Raw genomic sequence first — 23,365 nt, forward strand, 5'->3', positions numbered from 1 at the left:
TGTAAATGTAATCAGTGTGTTATTAAAAAGGAAAAACTCCAAAGCCTCTGTAAATTATTAACCATCAGAGCAAATTCTAGCCAAAACTGTGGGATAGGCAATATTATCATTCAGCAGCTTCTGCTACTCTCTTGGTGTTTCTCTTTTTCAAGAAGTTTACTGCTGCTTTGTCCTCACCTTAATGCAGATCTCCCTTCTTTGGTGCTCTTTCTTATGACTTACATAAAAACTTTCCATCCCATGTGCCATTCCCTTGAGTGTCAACTCTCTGGAAGACTACTACTAAGTAACTGAAGCTGATATGCTATTGTGTGTCATTGACATCTCTTCAGCAGCCCACCATGATGAAAACCCAAAAGGCAGAAATCAAAGGAAAAATGTTAAGCATGAAGGAGACAAGTGAGAAGAAAATCTGGGGATGCGAAATATTTTCTTGGTATCCCTCAAATGACCAACAACAACAACAGAAAAGCACCTTCAAACACTTCATAACTTATATAGTGTTATAACTTAATATTGAATTTAATCCACAATAGTAATGATGATTTTGAAAGAAACATTCAAGACTTTGAAGATTTCATTCTAAACTGAGAACATTAATGATGTATTTGTCCCAGCAAATATGCAATGAGACAAGACTTCTTTGTGAATTTCTGATTATTTTGGCATGTGGCTTGCTAAAACAAATGTTTTTCTTTTCTTTTTTTAAATTTTTCCTTAATGGTTTACACACCAGTCTTAACTCTGACCTTATTATTATTTTTTTTTTTTGAGGTGGAGTCTCGCTCTGTCACCCAGGCTAAAGTGCAATGGCATGATCTCGCCTCACTGTAACCTCCGCCTCCTGGGTTCAAGCAATTCTCCTGCCTCAGCCTTGTTAGTAGCTGGGATTACAGGCACGCACCACCATGCCCGGCTAATTTTTATATTTTTAGTAGACATGGGGTTTCACTGTGTTGGTCAGGCTGGTCTTGAACTCCTGACCTTGTAATCCACTCACCTCGGCTTCCCAAAGTGCCGGGATTACAGGCATGAGCCACCATGCCCGGCCCAACTCTGACTTTCCTTTTTGATATTAACACCAGTATGTCCATCTCAGCCAATGTTTTTTGGAAAGTCTTCATACCCAATTGGAACCTTTTTTCACATGGCCCAATCACAGCAGAAGACAGACAGGAAACCGAGTTCCAGCCTGCTGCTGTTGTCTGACCTTGGACAAATCTGAGCTTTTCCTCCTTGAAGCATATAATAAAGGACTTGGGGTCAATGATCTCAGCAAGGAATCTCTTCTATATCTATGCTTATCTGAACGCTAGAGAGTCCAGACAAGGCCTTGTTGAACCAAGGCGCAGCTTCAGGTACGAAGGATAATCTGGAATGCACAACCCTCACATTTTCTTAAATTCTCTAGATGAATTTCAAATAAATGACAACTTCATCTTTTATATGGGAATCTTATGAGATAAATTCTAAATGTCTAAGAAGTTTCTAAGATAAGAGGCCAGGAGGCAAGTACCAACATAAATGTTTGTACATTGGCATTTTCCTCACTCTTCCGCACAGTTTCATAGCTACTACAATATTTTGGATTGGCCTGTTTAATAACCCTCAGGCTTCCTGAAGAACAAGTGTTTCTACTATTTGAGTTCAATTTCCCTGAAGGGTTAAAATTTAAAAGCCCAAATAGATTTAGAAGTCATGGTGCAGAGAAGATCTCCTTTTTAAAAGCTAGATTTATGTTGACAGTATGCCAAGGTCACTTAAGTTTTCATTTATAATTGAGATTATGAGATCTTAAAAAAAAAATACTAATTCTGTCTTTTAGAAAACAGCACAATTTGTACTTCCTGTCCTACACTTATTTCAGATATTGAAAAGTAATATGCCATTATTCAGATAATCTTGTCTTAGTCAGGGTGACCCTAAGAGCAGAGTTAAGACTCAGGTGCAGGGTATTTATGCAGGAGATGACCTGAAGGAGCCAACAGCATTAGAGAGGGAAGAAGTAAAAGTTCATTTAACTGTGTGTTCAGTGTGTCACATAAGCAAAAACTATACCCAAATTGGGTTGAGCAACTAGTGCTGCAAACTTATTTATTCTCTTAACAGGTTTGCTAGTGAGAGTCTGCTATGTGTATGTTATATGTAAGACCACTAAGTGTGGGAAGTCTGGGGATGGAATTACTCTTCTAAAAAACTTGAATAAGATTCTGGGTGGGGAGATTTTTCTGCCTCTTTGCAAAATGTTTGTTTATTTCATTGAGTCTACCAACTTTGTCACAAATTAGCCTAAGTAATGTAGGATAACTTAACACGCCTACCCAGAGATGCCACGCTGCGTATGATAAGATGTCCCTCAAAGCCTTGCCACCACCTGATGCTGAGGTTTCAGCCACTTTGGACGCTGGACGCTGGTGAAAGCAAAATTGTGTGAGCCAATGGCAAAAGTGTTAAGAATATAGAATTTTAAAATTAGTTTTATGAGGAAAAAATGAAAATTAGATAGAATGTTCACTATCGCTATCTCCAGGCTCCATTGTTAGAGTTCTGCATTCTAAGACCTGGGATCACAATGGGGTATATAAAGAAGAACACCTCAAAGATGGGAATTAGTCAACACACACAAGCAGCCAAGAAGAATTTTTAAAAAGAAGAAAAAAGGAAATGAAAAAAATAGACGATGGTAAATATCAAAACAAATGTGTTCAGCATGTACACATGTAATGATGTGTCTCTCCGATACTCTAAAAAGGGGATATATTTATTAGTCTTTAATTTCTAGAGACAAGATGGTGGGGTTTTTTTCCAAATTAGCAGAAAAATAGGAAAGGTTAGTTATTCACAAGTGATTACAATTATGACAAAATTAAGACAACTAAACATTTCCAAGACTGAAGAACAAGAAAAGTGATTTGCATGAAAATGTAACACTACATTTATTCTTTCACCGGAGAACTTGATTATGATTAATTATTCCTACACTTCTCTAAAATAGAATGTGGAAGCTATGACTCACTTTTGGTCCGGCTCCTCTCCACCAGATAGACTGACTAAGTCTGAAAACATATTGGAACCACTCAAAAAGAAAAAACTCTTGTCAAACTTAGAATTATTATCACTGTCATGATGTTCAAGTTACTTCAATTTATGTGAAGTATCAAGTTACTTCAATTTATGTGAAGTATCAAGTTACTTCAATTTATATGAAGCATAAAAAATAAAATATTGAAACTGCTAGTGCATTTATATAACATTCAGGTTTGAGAAATTTGGTTTAATAACTTTGAAAGACAAAATAACTATTTCTGACTTAGATAAGAATTTTTTTTATTTGACTTAAATACCAGCTTCTTTTGCTGATAGCTTTAAGTGGTCCTACTTGGTTCTAAGAATTTGAGCAAAGTACAGCTAGTCACTTGTAGTGGGCAATTATGTATACATAAAGCATAAACTAGCAATGTTTTCACATTTTTTGAAACAGCGAGATTAAATCCAGAAACATCCAATCTATTTATCTTACTACAACAAGGAAACCATAAGGAATGTCAGAGGAAGACACTAAAGTTGATACTTATTGAGTAACAATTTTGTGCTAATTTCACACATTTAATCACCAGAACATGTCTATTTATGTATCATTGTAACCACAGAGGAAACTGAGTCTCAAAGGTAGATTTGACCAATTCCACCAAGCTAAGGAGAAGAGTCAGAATTCAAGCATGACTATGTGAATGATAAACTTTTACTGTTTCTTATTTCCACTGTGCTAAAGATCAGAAAATATTTTCTATAAGGAGCCAAATAGTACATGTTTTAGGTTCTGGTGTAGTACAAAAACAGCCATAGACAACAAGCAAATGAGTGAATGTGACTATGTTCCAATAGAACTTTATTTACAAAAACAGACTCTGGGTCAGATTTGAGCCTGGACTATATAGTTAGCTAATCTCTGGACACTACCATCCAACAACAGCAACAATAATTACCAAACTACAACAGCCACAACAACATACACTACTACACTGCTACTACCATCACATCTGTTTATTTCAGCCCTTAGTAAATGTCAAGTATTATGTTAGATATTTTAGTATATCCTTACAATGCCAACACTACACAGTGGATATTATCATCACCTCCATTTTCTATATAAGGAAACTAGAGATTAACCTACCCAAGCTCACACATAGTAAGTAATAGAGCTGGGTTCTGAATCAACATCTGTATTCTCAGCCACTTGCTCTATTTCCTCCCTACCCCAAAAGAATGAAAGCACATCTCTATCGTGGCTGCATTATGCCTGTGACTGCCTTGCCTTAGACTAAAGAGTGAAGCTTAGCAAAGCTTTAACTTTGGGAAGGATATAGTTCCTTCTAAAGCCTCCAACTTACAAAATGCACGGTAAATTAGACTTTGCTGAATAAACATAATTTCAACCCATAAGTGTTGAGAAGTGGTGATCACCAACATGGTTAATTCTGTAAAGGAAATTCTTGAATCATAATATATTGATTGCTGTCTTTTCTCTTAGCTCACCTTGCACACAGAATGCATCTAATATTAACTTCCTCCTAAATGAAAGGAAGAATGTATAAACTATGTCCTTTATATTTGTAGAAGAATGCTCAAAAATAAATTTCTTATATGCTCTTTCTACTTCCTGTGCTAATCAATAAAATAATAAATTTTGACTGGAAAAAATACTATTTAAAATAAATGTTATAGATATTAATACAAATCAGGGAGATTGAAAAATCTCCAAGTTCCTTCTGAGAACATGGATCTTATTGTCAGAATACACATGGAAATGACAAAAATAGGAATCATTGTTTTGAATCAATGGCAAATAGGCCTCACAGAAGCTCAGAGACACATAACCCAGTACAGACCAAATCAAAGGCTACCGGAGGGATGCAGGCACAAGTTCCTCCATTTTCATCAAAGGCCTCAATCATCCATAGGACTCAGTTACTCTCTCTCAACCTGTTTCACTTGGTCTCTTTCACTCATGTTGCAGGAAGTCAGGAACCCTGAACGGAGGGACTGGCTGAAGCCACGGCAGAAGAACATAAATTGTGAAGATTTCATGGATATTTATTAGTTCCCCAAATTAATACTTTTATAATTTCTTATGCCTGTCTTTACTGTAATATCTGAACATAAATTGTGAAGATTTCATGGACACTTATCACTTCCCCAATCAATACCCTTGTGATTTCCTATACTTGTATTTAATCTCTTAATCCCATCATCTTCTTCATAAACTGAGGAGGATATATGTCACCTCAGGACCCCGGGATGATTGCGTTAACTGCACAAATTGTTTGTAGAGCATGTGTGTTTGAACAATGTGAAATCTGGGCACCTTGAAAAAATAACAGGATAACAGCAATCTTCAGGGAACAAGGGAAATAAGACTTGGAGCCTGACTGTGCCGGTGAGCCAGGCGGAGCACAACCATATTTCTCTTCTTTCAAAAGCAAATAGGAGAACTATCGTGGAATTCTTTTTCTCAGCAAGGAATATCCCTGAGAAAGAGAATGTGCCCTGAGGGTAGGTCTGTGAATGGCCCCCTTGGAGGCGTCCATCTTCTATGGTCGAAGCCGAAGGGATGAAATAAGCCCGGGTCTCCTGTAGCTCTCCCAGGCTTATTAGGACGAGGAAATTCCCGCCTAATAAATTTTGGTCAGACAGGTTGTCTGCTCTCAAACCCTGTCTCCTGATAAGATGTTATCAATGACAATGCCTGCTGAAACTTCATTAGCAATTTTAATTTCACCCCATCCTGTGGTCCTGTGATCTCGCCCTGCCTCCACTTGCTTTGTGATATTTTATTACCTTGTGAAGTATGTGATTTCTGTGACCCACACCCTATTCGTGCACTCCCTCCCCCTTTGAAAATCGCTAATAAAAACTTGCTGGTTTTATGGCTTGGGGAGCATCACGGAAACTGCCGACATGTGATGTCTCCCCCGGACACCCAGCTTTAAAATTTCTCTCTCTTGTACTCTTTCCCTTTATTTCTCAAGCCAGCCGAGATGCCTAGGAAATAGAAAAGAACCCACGATAAATATCGGGGGTGGGGTTCCTCCTGATACACTCATCTTGCATCTACCAGCTGGTTTCCATTTGGTTTCTTCTTACATATAACCTGTGCTCACTTACAGTCCACCATGACCTCTCTACCTCATGGACTTTCATCTTCCACAGCTGCCACTAATTATATGAACTTCTCTATACTGACTCGTGTAGATTTCTAAGAGAGAGCTAGTTAGGTCAGTCCGTGTTCTCCCTACATGGGCAGAGACTTTGTTCCAAGCTCCCCTTATAGTCTACTGACCGGATATGGCCAGTTGCCTTTCCCAATCTAATCAGCTGTGGTGAGCTATGCAGAATATTCCCCCAGCTGAATCTCTTGACAGAAGAAGAGTTTTCACACAGAGGGCTAGGGTATATCCATCACTGGGTCTGAATGCTAATCAATACCTTATCTGAAAAGAGAGAAAATCTATTGACTTACTCTTCTGGTAAGGGTAGCCACCTCTTTCAACTAGCACTTCCTTTTCCTACTTTACATTTTTGCCTTCTAATATAGTTATTTCCAATTTCCTATCCACAAGTTGACACTTTAAAGAATATAACCAAGAAGTGAGTCAGCCAATTTTCTTTTATGGGGTTATCTGCAAAATAGTTGTTGCAAAACACACCCACACACAGAGACACACACACACACACAGAGAGAGAGAGAGAGAGAGAGGGAGAGAAGCTTGAATCTGAAATCCTGGGAAAACAATGGATGGGAGGTGAACCAACCTCAATGATGCTTTTTCAGGGCTTGCCCTGGGAATTGTGATTTGATGACCTCAACAAGCAATCAGAGTGCACCATGATTAAAACAGCCACATTATAATGTAATGAAAATTGAACACTCTAGAAAAATCTGCCAAGCTCCAGTGGAGGAGAAAATCATTTAGTAGCTGAAACATTTATGTCATTGGGGCAACAGAGTCCTACAACCCTTGGATCCACCAATGTTACAATTCATAACCATGAGAACAAAAACATAGGATGACCCCTGTACCTGCAGCCCCCTGGAGGGTGGCCAGATTATGCCCGAGAAGACCATGGATTTAATTCCCTACAAACCAAAACTCTAAGAATAAATTAGGGAACTGGATGTTAATAAAAATAAAGGAATAAAACATTTTCCCTTGTAGTACAATGAGAATTAGTTATTTCATATCCTTTAGGTTCAAAACAATAAGAAAAAATTATGCAATAGAGATTGGGTACTTTACTTTTAGAGAATATTACAAAGACGAAGTTCATAGAACTTACATGAGGTTGTATTTTCAATCTAATTCTAAAAGATTTAGAAGGATATTTGAAAGAGCATGGCCTTAGGAGTTACATAGACATTACTTCAAATTCTCTATTTAATTTACTGGCTATGTAAGAAAATTACTTAAACTCTATGAGATACATCTGCTAAATGGGGATAATAATGTCTTGTGGAGTTGCAAAAATTAGAGGTAGTTTATGAAGAGCTTCTCGAACAGTCTGACCTATAATAGAACTTAATATGTGATGGTTATTAACATGACTAGCTAGAGGAAAAAGAAGTAACTGCCTCTCAGTGGGGCCTTCCTGACTATAACCAACAGAAAGGAGGGCCAAAATGAGGACAAAGAGACCTCTAGAGCTAACGTGCCCAAAGCAAAACTACAACGTGAGGTGTGGCAAGGTTCTCAAATGAATCTATCCCCATTTTGTTTCTCCCTTGGTGTTCTTATAATAAGGTGGGTTATCAAAGGAAAACACAATCAACAAAGACAAAAGCTGTATGATCTCACTTATATGCAGATCTCACTACTGCTTAGAGAGTAGATCTTAAGTGTTCTCACCATCCCACACAAACACACACACAGTAACTATGTGTGGTGACTGGTGCGTTAACTAATTTGATTGTGGTAATCATTACACAATACATACGTATAGCAAATCATCTCATCATTCACCTTGAATATATACAATTTTTATTTGTCAATTATATCTCAATAAAACTAGGAAAAAATAGGAAATGTACTTTGTAATTTTTCTAGAAGATTCACAATATATTTTAAGATAAAACTCCTGGAAATTCCTGCAATAAAGAAGCAAGTTTAACTTAAAAAAAAAATCAATCACTGTTTTAGGCCCTTTTGCAAGTATGGGTGTAAAATGAGAGGTGTCTCCTTTCCCTGCCTGCACCTATTTCTAAAGGTCTACGGGCTCCTTCCCACAAGGGGTCTTTCAGTCCTGCTGGGGTTGTGGCGTATCAAAAAGATATGGAGACTAACGCTTTAACTGAAGTTGGGGGTGATAGCCTGACCCCAAGGTTATCCTGAGACTAGGAAAAGTACAAGCTAAGAACTTTGACAAGTGAGAAAGCACTGCACCCTCCCCCATCTGGGACCCTGAAGGTTTGTAAGACCTCTACCAGGCTGTCAGTGAACGGCAGAGGACAGAAAATCAGACACCCTGGCAAAAGAGCTCCAGGCCTGAGCCTGACATAAGGCCAGTGAGCCTCCCAGCTTCCCACTACATGAGTACCTCAAGGCTTCTGGACTACAACCTTCAGATTTTTGTAAAGTAATGGTGTGAGGTCCCTGGCAACAGTGATCACAACGGGACCTTCCACTGACCTTTGGAGACAAAGGAGAAATCAGGCTCAAACTTATTTCATTTGGAAAAACAAATTTTCAGGGTCATTATTTAGAGCAGTAATAAAAAGGAAGAATGAAGAAGTTATATTTCCTTTTCAAATCTGTCCTTTGATGATATAATAGATTATCAGTCCTGTCCGCTTGAGCAAAAGGAGGCCGCATTCCATCCCAGTTAAGCCATCCCTGAGCAGAATAATCCCCTTCTAAGTGGAAAGTTTTATACACTGGCTGACACTGTCTGAGCATCAGCTGTCAAGCAATCTCAGCCTTCCAGAACACAGCTATATAGAGAAAGGAGTGAAAAGAGCTTCTGAGTAGCCAAAGTAGTTTTCATCAAGGCCCACAGACTCAAGTCTGTCCTTAATACCTCCATAGGCTCTGCTCCAAGGTTCGAGGACATTAATGGAAGCAGAGCCTATGGGTATAATAAGCAACAGTATGTTGCCTGCAACTTACGAACTTTAAGTTCCATGTGCCCTGGAGTTGTTGTGAGGATAGGGTGATGAAGTGCTATTAATTACTGTTGTATCGTTTGTCATTGCAAAATAAATTAGAAAATAAGATTGGAAAATGGAGATGAAACAGGAAATAAAGAACAGCTGAGGTAAGTGACCACCATGGTCAAGGTGTAGGCAGTAAAACTACAAAGTAGGGTAGGGAAGTGGAAGAAAAGCACCTTAGGCCTAACAGTTTCATTTTTGGCAACAAATCTCACATTCTTCAAAGGTCCCCAAAGCTAAATTCTCAATCTTCAGAATCCCTGGAGAACCGGTTTAAAATGCAGATTTCAGAGCCCCATTCCCAGAGATTCTATTTGGATCCTATCTAGAATTGACCCCAGGAATCTGAAGTTTTTTTTGTTTTTGTTTTTGTTTTTAAGACCCTAGTGTTTCTGCAACAGTTAGTCCTTGGACCACTTTTCGGGAAGCATGGACCTAAAGGTAGAATTGCACCCCAGTTATTCATTCCTTCAACTAATGTTAATTTAAAATACACCCAGGTACTGAGCAGAATGCTGAGAATTACAGAGACAGCAATGGCAAAGGCATGGTCCCTGCCTTCAGGAAGCCCACAGCCTACTTGGAAATACAAACAGGTAAATAAAATCTGCAAAAGTACAAATCTGCAAAAGTGTGATCAATGCTATACTACATGGACACAAATTTATATATGTGTGTGTATATATATATGTGCAGATATATACACATGCATATATGTGTGTATATACACATATACATAAATGTGTGTGTGTGTATATATCTGTATATATATATAAAACACATAGGTAACCCCAAAAAAGAACAAAAGAGAATGATGAATTCTACTTCAACAGGTCTGAGAATCTTTTGTAGGTGAAGAGGTCTTGGAGTTATATCATGAACAACAAATACAAATTCATTAAGCTGACATGAGGGAAAAAGCATTAAGTAACAGGTAAGTCCAGAGGTTGAAAAAGTGAAGATGTTCAGTGAACCTAAAGTCTTACATTGAGAGTGAAGGAGAGAGAGAAGGGAACAGCAGAAGATAAGGTAGAACTGTACAGGTAGGGGCTAGATCAAAGACAACTCTAAATTGTGAACTTTCATGTTAGGAATCTCTCCTGCGGTCAATATAAGCCATTAAACAAAATAGTAAAAAAAACAAAAACAAAACAAAACAAAAACATGTAATCAGATTTGTACCTTTGATAACTAGGGCCATGGAAAGTATACTGTAAAGGTAAAGGAATTGATGGTGAAGGTGTCAACAGTTGCAAATGCACACGCCAGGGCCTTTTCTAAAGCAATGGGAGCAGGAGTAGAGAATACAACAATGTTGAAATTGTTTGGTAATATAAAGGATGAATTGGAGAGGGGAGAACTTGTTTTGTGATGCCCTCTGGAAACTATTATACAACAGGCACACAATCTTTTAACCTCAATTCCAAAAATCCTTTATCCTCAACTCCAAAGCCAAAAGTTCTGAAAACTAAAAAAAATTGACTAACTGATTTGGTAGCAAAACCTGACTTGACCTAAAGTAATTTTGACAAAACCTGCCCTGAGCTGATAGGAAAATATGCATAATTTTAATTATCCCACTTGATGTAATTATTTATGTTTCCATTCAGAAATACGAAAGTATATGATTCCTGGGAGATGTTCAAGATCCTGCTGGAGATGTTATGAGGAACGCATGGTTTGGGGTTCAGAATACCTTCCTACAATCAGAACAATCTGAATTCACAAACATATAAAGCCCCAAGAGTCTTGGATAGGGGATTGTGGATCTATGAAAAATAAAGTGAAGACACTGACTTTCACTACCCAAGAATGAGAAAGAATAAACAAGCCACAAGATTAAAGAACATTCAATGGGAGTTTAGACTACACAGTAGGAATGTGTCCATTCAAATTATTATTTTTTTAAAAAATAGTACTCGAATGGGTACTTTACACCTATCTAGAAAATCCACTTGTTCAGAACCTCTCAAAACTCTTCAAAACTAGATGAGCAAAAATGAAAACAATAATGCCTTGTGTTGGTGTAGCACTTTAAGGCTTACAAAGCTCTTTCCTAAAATTATTCCATTTAGTCCTCTAAACAACCCTAAGGCATTTTTGTATGCATGTGCTCATAGACTTAGCAAAATCTTAATTTCAAAAAGGCATTCAGTTTATTTTTACACATGTGAAGTTTCAAAAATTGTATTCAATACTAGAAAAGACTCTAGTGCAAGGAAAGGCTTGATATCTTAAGAAAAAGAATCTATAGAACCACATTCAGCCTAATTAGTTCTACTCCCGCATCAATGTGAAAAATGTTGAAGTCTATACTGAGTTCACCAAATAATACAGCATTATTGGACTGCTGGAGAAAAAAATAGCAGCCCATACCTCCTTCTCTTCAAGTACTTTATATGGTTTGATCACTATTTTCATTTTAATCAGTAAACTTTTCTTCCTTCTAAAAAATGCACAATGATCTATAATTGTAATCTATTAACTTCAATTACATTTACATCTCAATTTCCTGAGTCAATAATAAATTTAATTGTTTCATTCTTGATTGCATTTTCTTTATAATGCTATATTTATCAGATGGTTCCATGGCACACGGCATTCTCCTTGCCAATTGTAGATACTAAATATTTGTCTGAATTAATCCACATCTCTGACAAAGCTCATGTTAAAACTGCACACATTGCCTAAATGAAACAAAATGTGTCCTTTGCAGAAGTTGTCAGTCTTGCTTATAACTTTTTCAGAAGATATACAAATAACATAAAAACATATTGTCACTGTAAACTATTCAAATATACAACAGCTCACAGCCAAATGGGAGGGTCCTTTTTACAGCTGTTCACTCTCTTCTACTTCATATCAACAGTTTAATGTAAGTCACTCCATCCTCCATACTCCTTCCTTCACTCCAGGAGTTCAAACAAAGAATTCAAATGTTTTTCTCTTTTAGGTTCTCTCTCCTTTCTCTTCTCCTCCTCTCCCCTCCTCTCCCCTCCTCTCCCCTCCCCTCCCCTCCCCTCCTCGCCTCGCCTCTCCTCGCCTCTCCTCTCCTCTCTCTCCCCCTACCTGTGTGTCTGTCTTTCTTGATACATTTGATATTTTCTCCATCAGGAAGTCCTGTTGGCTCAGTCTTCAAAATATATCCATCACCCCACACCAAAACCACCATCAACTCTCACATAAATGACTGAGTAGCTCCCTTCCTGGTCCCCTGGCTTCTGTTCTTACCCCACCCAGAAAATCTGTTCACATCACAACAGCCAGAGGGACCCTTACAAAAATCAATCTTCTGCTCAAAAGCCCCCAATGGCTCCCCATCTCATGCAGAGTAAATGCCTGAGAAATTCCTTCATAACCTGCCCAACCTTCATCTCTCTGAGCTTTTCTGTAACTCCCTGAGCTGTGAGCAGCCACACTTGGCTTCCCAAATGTTCCAGAATGTGAAACATAAGTGGCCACTTCAGGGTCTCCAGAATGAATGCAGCTCCTCCAGCACCTTGATTTTAGCCTAAAGGACTCATTTCAGATGTCTAACCTCTGGAACTGTAAAACACTACATTTGTGTTGTTTTAAGCTGCTAAGTTGTGATATTACAGGATCACTGGGGTGTCACTTTTTCTGGCTGGAACTGTGACCACAGCACCTTTGCCCAAGTTCTTGTCCTATGTCCTGGAAGAACGAGGTATGCCGACAAGTGAAGGTTGAAGAAGAAGAAGAGTTTTATTTGGTGTTAGAACAGTTCAGAGGACTGGGTAACTCTTCTCTGTAGGCAGGTCGTCCAGTCAAATGTTCAGCTCTAAGCAGAGAGGAGGCCCTGGAGAGGGTGTCTCTTCTCCTCAGGCAAGTCATTCCAATGTCTCTGCAGGTCTTTGAAGCTCTCAGCAGAGAGGGTAGCTCCTCTCTGGCCCTCCCATTATCTGCAGCTCTCAGTGGAGAGGATACTCCTCCCTGCAGCTGCTGGTCGTCTTCCTCATCTCTCTGTCCTCTGCTCTCTTACTTGTCTGCCCATCTTCTGCCTTGCTCTGGCTGGGCCCAGGGCTTTTACCGACCTCATAGAAGAGGAAGTGAGCACTGATTGGTCCATGGGTGGCCATGGGCAGCCCAGAAGAGGCACCATAAGACCCACCTCCAGTCCTGCAGGGATTGGCAGCCAGGACGGCAATCTTCAGGCCCTCCCTGGCCTGAAGGTGGGGCCTCACTGGAGATCTGCCCTCTTCCACCCAGTACTCTGCCTCCCATAGCCATTCGTGGCCCCGGGGTTTGGCCCCAACCCGGCTCTGAGATCAGAGCAGGCGGGAGTGGAGAGAAGCCAGGCGGTGGGAGCAACCACCCCTGAGCCTGCAAGGACCAAGAGGATGAGTCCTTCTTGGGGCTCCCGAGGGTCCAGGCTGCAGAGATGCCCGGGTCCTGCGCCTGGGAGGTCAGCTGCACCCATGCGCACACCCCCTCCCAACTCAGAAGGGGCAGGGCTCCTGGGCGGCTGTAGCCATGCCCTCCTGGCGGGGGCTCCTGCTTGCTCCGTAGAGCAGGAGGCCTGGGTCTGCAGCTGCGGTCTGGGAGGCTGCAGCAGCACAGAGAGCTCCCTCCCCAACTCAGAAGGGGCAGGGCTCCCACTGGCTCCATGGAGTGTGCAGTCTCAGCCATGCTTCCCTGCTACAGCCAGCATGATGGCAGCAGCCACTGCCATAAATAATTTGTTACATTAGCAATAGAAAACTAATACAAAATCCAAACTTCATTTCAGAGTAGCCACAGGCAAGCATCCCTTCTAGACACAAGTGGGAAAAGTGCTTCCAACTTTTACCTTTCACAAAGTTCCTAGTGAATGTGTGGCTTGTTATTTCTGTTAGTATATGGCAACTGAAAACCTGGCCTATGCAGTAGACATAATGTGTAGACAACCGGGTATTCAAATAGAGAAGGCAGAGAGAGCAAAAACAATTTTACCCAAAAGTTACTGAAAACCTTCCATGGGGGCAGACACCATAACCATGGTAGGCAACTGTGCTACTACCGAGTATAAAAGAAACAGATTCATTCAAAAATTGAGTTTATGATCTGAGACACCAAAATAGATGCCCCTCTATCAACTAAAATGGACCCTAAGTTTAAAGAAACAAAAGTTACCTACAAGCCGAAGGTTCAAGACTCAGCCAGCATGCAACTTCCTAAATTCCCACAACTACCAAACCAAAACCAAAAACAAAAACACTCTTGCTAAACTCCCTAACAATAGGAGCTATCAGGCAAAATGTCAGACCCTCCCCAACTCTGATTCACATCCCAGAACACTCTAATTCTGACTGGACAGAGGACTGGCCTTAGAAACACCATTTCCTGCTACGCAACTGCAAAGCCCAAGCCAGTCTCGGCCAGCTTAGAGAGACTGCACACAAATTGGTTTTGTATCCTCTAGTACATCTTTTGATGTAAAGAGCCAAATTCCACACCATTTTAATACTAAAACCTTGCCCCAAGGCAAACATGGACTGTATGTTACGTATGTTTACCCATTGTGCATGCACTTTACTCCCCTTATAAATATGTACAGATTTTCCCCAAACCTACTCAGTATGTGTGATTCTATTATGTAGCACAGACTCGTGGGAAGTAAAAGCAACCTCTTCCTTCCCACTTCTGAGAGAGAGCATCTTCTCATACCAGGGACTGTCTCTTCCCAGCACGCAAACTGATATGACCAATAAAACTCTCCTTTCTACTTTATAGCCATCCTGGTGGTACTTTGGACGATAAACGCATAACAATGGTTATTAATAATTAACCAGCCAACTAGAAATTATTGATCATCTGCTGCTCAATATTATGCTACATGCTGAGTGACACAAGCATCAGAACAGGTTCACAATGATGTGAAAACAGACTAGTAGACCAGAATGAACAATGTGAGGCAGGATCTATCAAGTTTCCATGGAATTATAATAGGAAGTCAGTGTGGACTAGCAAGAGTGGGATGGATGAGGAGGGAATATGAGGGCACCTTAGGCAGGACAAACAATAAGAGCAAACGTGTGAAGAGAAAATGAGCATAGCAGGAGGGAGGGATAATGAGGGAAATAGCTTGGTTACAGCAGATGGCCTGATAGGGAGCAGCAGAAAATAAGGTTGGACAGGTGTAGCACAACTATAATCTTTCTTTAAAGGCCAGGCAGAGGTATTTCAACTTGATGTAATAAGAATAGGGAACTGTGGCAGACTTTTTTTCCTGTTTCATTTTGAGGATTTGCAAATATCAAAAACAACGGAAAGAATTGTACACTAAACACCGTTTATGCATCACATGGACCCTCCATTATGTATTACTACATTTGCCTTATCTCTATTTGTCCTAGTACCTAGCTATCAATTATTTTTCATTTTTCATTTTTGTTTTTTGGCGTTTTTTTAAAATGGTGGTAAATTTTCAATTCTTATTCTTCCAGATGAATCTTGACTCATTCTGCCAATTTCCACAAAAATACCCTTGGAATTTTGATGAGGATTACATAAAACTTGTAAATCAATTTAGAAGGAATTTGCATTTTTTTAATTATCTGTTTTTCTTCCCAGGAGAATAGCTTCAGTAATGTTTTGTGTTTTATATTTTTTCCTTTTACTGATTTCTCAACTTTATGATGCAGCTTATTCTTAGGTATTTTATTGATGATGTGGACATCTTTTTTTTCCCCTCATTTAATGTTTCTAGCTGGTAACCCAAGTCTTTCCTTTCATGCCCATGCTTAGCCAGACTTTGCTCATTTTGCTTGTTTCTCTTATACAAGGCTGTATTATAACATGGGCTCACAATGCCAGATGTAGAACTGAGAGGAGTAAACGGTCTATGCACACAAACCAGCATTTTTCCTCTGCGCACACAAACCAGCATTTTTTCCTATGCACACAACAAGCATTTTTCTCAACAGCTCATTTGTCAATTATTTTTCAGGAAATCCATATTTCTCAGTACTTATATACTCTTTTGCTAACCTAACATTTGGGAGAACAATTCATTCACAAAAGTTTCAAGAGTCAGGGAAATAAAAGACTTAGAAGTTGACAAAAGAATATAGCTAAAAGTAAATATATGTCCTTTGATAGCTGGTAGCATCCATTTCCTGAATCCATCACTTATTTTCTTCTGAGAGAATAAAAAGCTGGACTACAAAGAATGGTTATTCTAAATTAAAGACAAAAGATAATGGGTGTGATAAAATGTTCATTTTCATCTAAAGTAGAAAATCAAATGGACAGCTCTGTGGCACATATTCTTAACAGCACAAGGCCACATTTTTCTTTAGACATAGTCTTTAGTTCAGCTATGAATGAGCAGAAGTTTTAAAAAACATTGTAAGTTTCAAAACTAAAACCAATAAAATTAGGAATCTTATTGCTTCCTGTTCCCTCATGTTCACTCCCTATAGTATGTTTTATAGGTAGCCCTTTTTATTAGATTTTGTGTATCCTTCCAATATCCACTAACACAAATACCTACTTTTATTTCCATTTTATATATAAAAAGTAGCACACTGCATACATCTATACTTGATCCATACCTCACATTTTTTAAACTAGAGATTGATCCATATTTCTATACACAGAACTACCTCATTCTTACATAAGGCTGTATAGAATCCCATTTTGTAATGTACCTTAGTATATACAGATATTCAGGTTGTTTTTCTTGTTTTGGTGTTATAAATAATGTTGCAATGAATAACCTTGGAGGTATAATATTTAATACATTAGCAGTCATATCTGTAAGAATAATTCCACTAGTACTGGGTCCAAATATTAATGAATTTTTAATTTTGACAAATATCATAATTTGATTTCCATGGTGTTTTTTTCTACCTCGTGCTCCCATCAACAGTATGTGAAAGAATTTGCTTCTCCATGGCCTTGCCCACAGTGTGTTGTTAACTTTTCAAATTCTGTCTAATAGGTAGAAAATGGTATCTCAGTGTGGTTTTAATTTGTATTTCTTATGATAAGTGAAGTTGAGCATATTTTCATACCTTGAAGTCTCGCTTGCGTTCATTTTCCTGTGAAGGTCCATGTTGTTTGCCATTTTTCTATGGGGTTATTTCTAGATCTTTTTCTGCTTGATGTCTAGGAGCTCTTTATTTCTAAGGGAAGTTAAATTTTAATTTATGCTATGAGTTCATTATCTTTTTCTGTTTTTTCCTTTTTTATTTTACTTATTGTGCTTTTCCCTCATGCAGAAATGTTGTTTCTGCTGTTGTTGCTGTTGCTAATGTAGTCAAATTTAATGCATACGTTGGGGGAGTGTTATGGCTACTAAATATGAATTGTGATTAGAAGGACCTTCTCTACCTTAAGGTTACAAATAAATTTGTCTATCATTTCTTCTAGTACTTTGATGGTTTTATTTTTAAATTTTAAATCTTTGATGTTATTTGGTATTTAATATTTTATTAAGAATATTTTATTTTATAGTTCAAAATTATTACCTAAATCAGGGAACTATTCAAATTATTCACTGAATTATTAATTTTAACCTTAATTTACACATGGGGAAGTGAGCTTCACTGTGTTTTTCTGTCAGAAAAAAACAAGGCAGCCCTTCTCTGCATGTGGCAATAATAGTAAACCAAATGATTACAAGTGATTTCAAAGAAGTGAAGAACAAAATAGCTCATATTAGTTTTAAGCAAAGATATGATCCCTCATATTTTGAATTCAGTTTGATTATCATAATTTATGGTAAAATGCCAGTGGACATGTGTAGCAATTAGAACTCTCATAATTGTTAATGGGGATACAAAATGTTACGGCCACTTTGGAAAATAATTTGCCAAGTTTCTTATAAAGTTAAACATACCTATCATTCAACTCAGAAATCTCACTCCTACATCTTCACCCAAAAGAAATGAAAACCTAGGTTCACACAAAGACCTATATGTAGATATTTATAGAGGATGTACTCATAAAAGCCAAAATCTAGAAATAATCTAAGGTGCATAAACTGGTGAATCGATAAATACATTTTGATACATTCTGACAATGGACTAACACTCAAGGATGAAAACTAAAGGAATAGAAATTACATCAGTGTTTGCCAGGGGCAGGAGGTGGGAGAAAGGATACAAAGAAACTTTTGGGGGAAAATGGAAATTTTCTGTACTTATACCTTGTTTGTGGTGCCCACACCACAAACTACAGATACTTAACTACATAACTACATAACTACAGATACTTACTGAACTATGCAGTTTAGAGGTAAGTTTTGCTATTTATAAACTATACCTCAGTAAACATGATTTTTTAAAAAAGACAGTGAATATACCCTGATTACCACTACCAATTATGACAGAGTAACTAGCACTGTACCTGTCCTTCCGCTGAAGAAAATTCTACCCCTAGCAAAATGCAGCAGTATGTTTTCATGTACTGAAAAACAAGCAGTGAAGCACCGTGATCCTTGAGAAAAGGAAAACCACAAGATGAGTCCCATAATTGCCCAAGTTTTTTTCTTAGCGGCACTCTCCTGCCACAGATCATAAAGGTGGGGCCTAAGTAGAGCAGTGATATTATTGACCTGACGAGGCAAAGATTAGAGTTCCGGGCTGCTGAAGCAGCTAGAATCTGTGAAAGTACCTGAGAAGAGGGAGCTATACAAAGTTGGTTCCGGAATTCTGCATGAGGATTCACAGGGGCCCTTGGCTAGGTCTGACACAAACATGCACAAGACAAGACTTCATGAGACCAAACAAAGATCATGTGTTTTAGGGCTGAGCGACACCAGAAGTTATGCAACACTGGAAGATATTAGAGTCCATCCAAACCAGAGTAGAGAGATGTCACTGAGCATTTCACATATTAAATTGTCACTCAAGAAACACCGTATCATAGGAATAAAAAGCATGTACCAGGCTAAGGGGTATGCCCTAAGAGTAAATTCAAACCAAAAGTGACCTGCCTACCATCAAAAAGCTCTGACAGGACTAAAAAAATAAAAGGATTGTCAGCAAATGAAGTGCCTACTGATAAAAACTCACTACCCTGGCGACAATACAGCATAATCCAAACACCAAACCACATGTCATTAGCATTATCCAACATATTACCAAAAATTATCAGACAGGTGAAGAGAAAAGGAAAATGTGACTCATAATTAAGAGAAAAATTAGTCAGTGGAAACCACCCCCAAGATGAACAAGATGGCAACATTAGCAGATGGTACTTTAAAATAGCTGTTAAAAACGTTTGAGGACTTAAAAGAAAAACATGGTCATAATGAATGAGCAAATGTGGAAAATCTCAAGAGAGAAATGGAAGATATTATAAATTCAAATAGAGTTTTTAGAACTGAAAAGCATAATATTCTGCAATAAAGTATTCATTAGGTGGGCTGGACAGCAAATTGGAGACAGTAGGAAAAAGAATCAGTGAACTTGAGGATAGATCAGTAGAACTTATTCAACCTGAGGAACAGAAAGTGAAACTAACTTTTTAAATTTAATGGAGCCAGGGTGACTTGTGCAATAATGTTAAAACATCTAACATTGGAATTCATTTGGAGGAATAATTACAGTTCCACTAGAAGAGGAGAGAGAAAATTGGACAGAAAAAAATTTGAAAAAATACTATGGTCAAAATACACCCAGATTTGGTTAAAAACATAAATTTACGTATTTAAAAAATTCACTGAAGCTCAAGTAGAATTAATGAAAAGAAAATCATTCCTAGGCACATCATAGTTAAATGGCTGAAGACCCAAAAAGAAATAGAAAATCTTGAAAAGCTGCCAGAGGAGCAAGGGAAGACACACTGCACACAGGGGACAACATTACAAATAAATAACTAAATTGTCACCTAAAATTATGGTGGCCAGAAGCCAATAGAAAAACATTTTTAAAGAGAAAAAACAAATGGCAACCTAAAATTCTATATCCACCAATGAAAATATTCTTTAAAAGTAAAGACAAAATGAAGGCATTTTTTTCAGTAAACAAAAATTGGGAGAATTTGTTATAGGCAGATTTGAACACTAAGAAAGTTACAAGATCTTCAGTCTGAAAGAAATGATACCAGGAGGAAATTAATATGTATTGGAAGAAATGAAGAATACTGAAAGTGGCGAATATTAAAAGGATGTGTTACTTGCCACTTCTTCTCTTATTTTATTATGACAAAATGTTTGCCTATTTAAAGTAAAAGTTACAATACTACTTCTATAGCACACTTCTATAGTTTTATAATGTTTGTAGATCTAAGAGTCATGATAACAAGAAATAAAATAATGAGGAGCAGGGAAATGGAACTATACAGTTACAAAGTTCTTACATTAAAGTGGTATAATATTAAATCAAAGTTCCAGGTTACATGAAGCTTTCAGAATGCTCAAAGACAAAAAAAGAAACTATAACCCCCAATGGGAGATGCATACTGTAAACTAGCACCTTGAAGACTCGGTGACATCTTTTGTTCAACCTACCAGTCCCACATTTAATCACAGAAACATAAATCTAAATACTATCCCACGGAATTGCAGTTTCTCAATTCCACTCTGAGAAATGTGGGACAAGATTTATAAAGAAAGTTCATTTACTAGCCAGTTTGGTAACATGATAAAATTTAAAATCAGATATAAATTGTTTTGTGAGCTCTAACTTCACCTAAGTGTATTCCTCAAATATACAAGCCTATGAAACTCCAGAAAATTGGCAGTTTTGCAAGAATTGTCCTTTCTATACCAGTCAGTTCAAATATAATGATAATGTTGCCACTATTCCCTTCCCACTTCCAATAAATTTAAAATAATCTTGGCACTATTTCTCATTTCTTCCATTCCAAATCAGGTTCTGGTTTATAAACATCTCTCCTCTTTTTCTCATATTACTATCTCTGCTAAGTCATTTTACTCATATATCTTTTAAACTCTGTTCTTTCTTTCCCTTATTGATTTCTATGAAAGCACTTTTAGATCTGGCTCTTTAATCCTGTCTCTTTTTCACAGCATAATGCTTCTAGAGGGTTTCTGCAACATTGCTGACTTCCAGGTTATATGAATTACTTGAGTAGGAGGTAGACTGGAAAAGGTCAGAATTTAATAATTATTGAGACATTTTAGCTGTGTCTTCTCAAGTACAACTAGTGTGGGCTAAAAGCTGTTAACATTTGCAAACAGTAATCAGGTTCCATTTTGTGGGACCAATATTGCTTTTTTGCAAGCTTTGTTCTGCTCCAAGGAATTAGGTTTATCTATTATTTGAGCTGGAGCCAGATCACCTGGCTTCATAGCAATCTAACCTTAAGCTTTATTTCTAGCTGTACCAGTGCTTTGACTAAGGTCATGTATCTCCTTGTGAATCAGTTTATAAGCTGTAAAGACAAAATTAACTTTATGCAAAGATATTTGATGCTGTTAACTGAGTTAATATATATAAAAAATTTTGTTTTACTGAGAAATAATGGTATTTTCCCATGCTTTTAGAAAAAGTAAGCTTGGGCTGTCATTCACACCTGTAATCCTAGCACTTCAGGAGGCCAAGGCAGGAGGATCATTCGAATCCAGTAGTTCAAGACCAGCCCTGGCAACATAGCAAGACCCCATCTCTAAAAAAAAAAAAAAAAAAATTAGCCAGGCATGGTGGCAAGTGCCTGTAGTCCCAGCTATGTAGGAGACTGAGATGGGAGGATCATTTGAACCCAGGAGGTCAAGGTTGCAGTGAGCTGTGGTTGCACCACTGACTCCAGACTAGGCAACAGTGAGACTCTGTCTCAAAAGAAAAGAAAAAAAGAAAAAGTAAGCCCTATGAAAGCAGAGACTTTGAATTGTCTATTTCTTTATTTCCAGTATCTAGAAAAGTACTATGCATATGGTAAGCAAGCAATGATTATTTGTGGGTGAAAGAATAAATAAATGGATAATAGTATAACTAGAGATCCAGAGATATAAAGAACGAATTTACTTTGCCCAGTGACAAAAAATAAAGCCATATTCTTGCACCTAATTTTTTATATTTTTAAAATTAGTTCCTTGTTGTTTTCATTAGCTGTGACTAGGGGAAATTATTAATTTGTTCAGTCTAGAGTGCTTTGATAAGAAAAATAATGTATAGGATCAGTATCTTCATCATGATTATTGATGACGATTATTATTATCAGCAGTATGGAATGGCAGTTAAGGACACAAACTCAGAATTCCAACTAACAGAAGCAAATCCCAGCTCTGCCATTTACTAGCAGACAGCTTTCAAAAGAAGACATTTATGCAGCCAACAAACATATGAAAAAAAGCTCATCATCACTGGTCATTAGAGAAATGTGAATCAAAACCACAAAGAGATACTATCTCATGCCAGTTAGAATGGCGATCATTCAAGAGTCAGGAAACAACAGATGCTGGAGAGGATGTGGAGAAATAGGAACACTTTTACACTGTTGGTGGGAGTGTAAATTAGTTCAACCATTGTGGAAGACAGTGTGGCAATTCCTCAAGGATCTAGAACCAAAAACACCATTTGACCCAGCAATCCCATCACTGGGTATATACCCATAGGATTATAAATCATTCTACTATAAGGACGTGCACATGTATGTTTATTGCAGCATTATTCACAATAGCAAAGACTTGGAACCAACCCAAATGCCTATCAGTGATAGACTGGATAAAGAAAATGTGGCACATATACACCATGGAATACTATGAAACCATAAAAAAGGATGAGTTCGTGTCCTTTGTAGGGACATGGGTGAAGGTAGAAACCATCATTCTCAGCAATCTAACACAGGAACAGAAAACCAGACACTACATGTTCTCACTCATAAGTGGGAGTTGAACAATGAGAACACATGGACACATGGAGGGGAACATCACACACCAGGGCCTGTCAGGGGGTGGGGGTCTGAGGGAGGGAGAGCATTAGGAGAAATACCTAATATAGATGATGGGTTGATGGGTGCAGCAAACCACCATGACACTTGCATACCTATGTAACAAACCTGCACATTCTGTACATGTATTGCAGAACTTAAAGTATAATTTAAAAGAAAGAAAGAAAGAAAGAAGAAAGAGAAAGAAAGAAAGAAAGAAAGAAAGAGAAAGAAAGAAAGAAAGAAAGAAGAAAGAGAAAGAAAGAAAGAAAGAAAGAAAGAAAGAAAGAAAGAAAGAAAGAAAGAAAGAAAGAAAGAAAG

This window comes from Colobus angolensis, unplaced genomic scaffold, assembly GCF_000951035.1.
Source record: "Colobus angolensis palliatus isolate OR3802 unplaced genomic scaffold, Cang.pa_1.0 Scaffold101, whole genome shotgun sequence".
Classification (NCBI taxonomy): Eukaryota; Metazoa; Chordata; class Mammalia; order Primates; family Cercopithecidae; genus Colobus; species Colobus angolensis.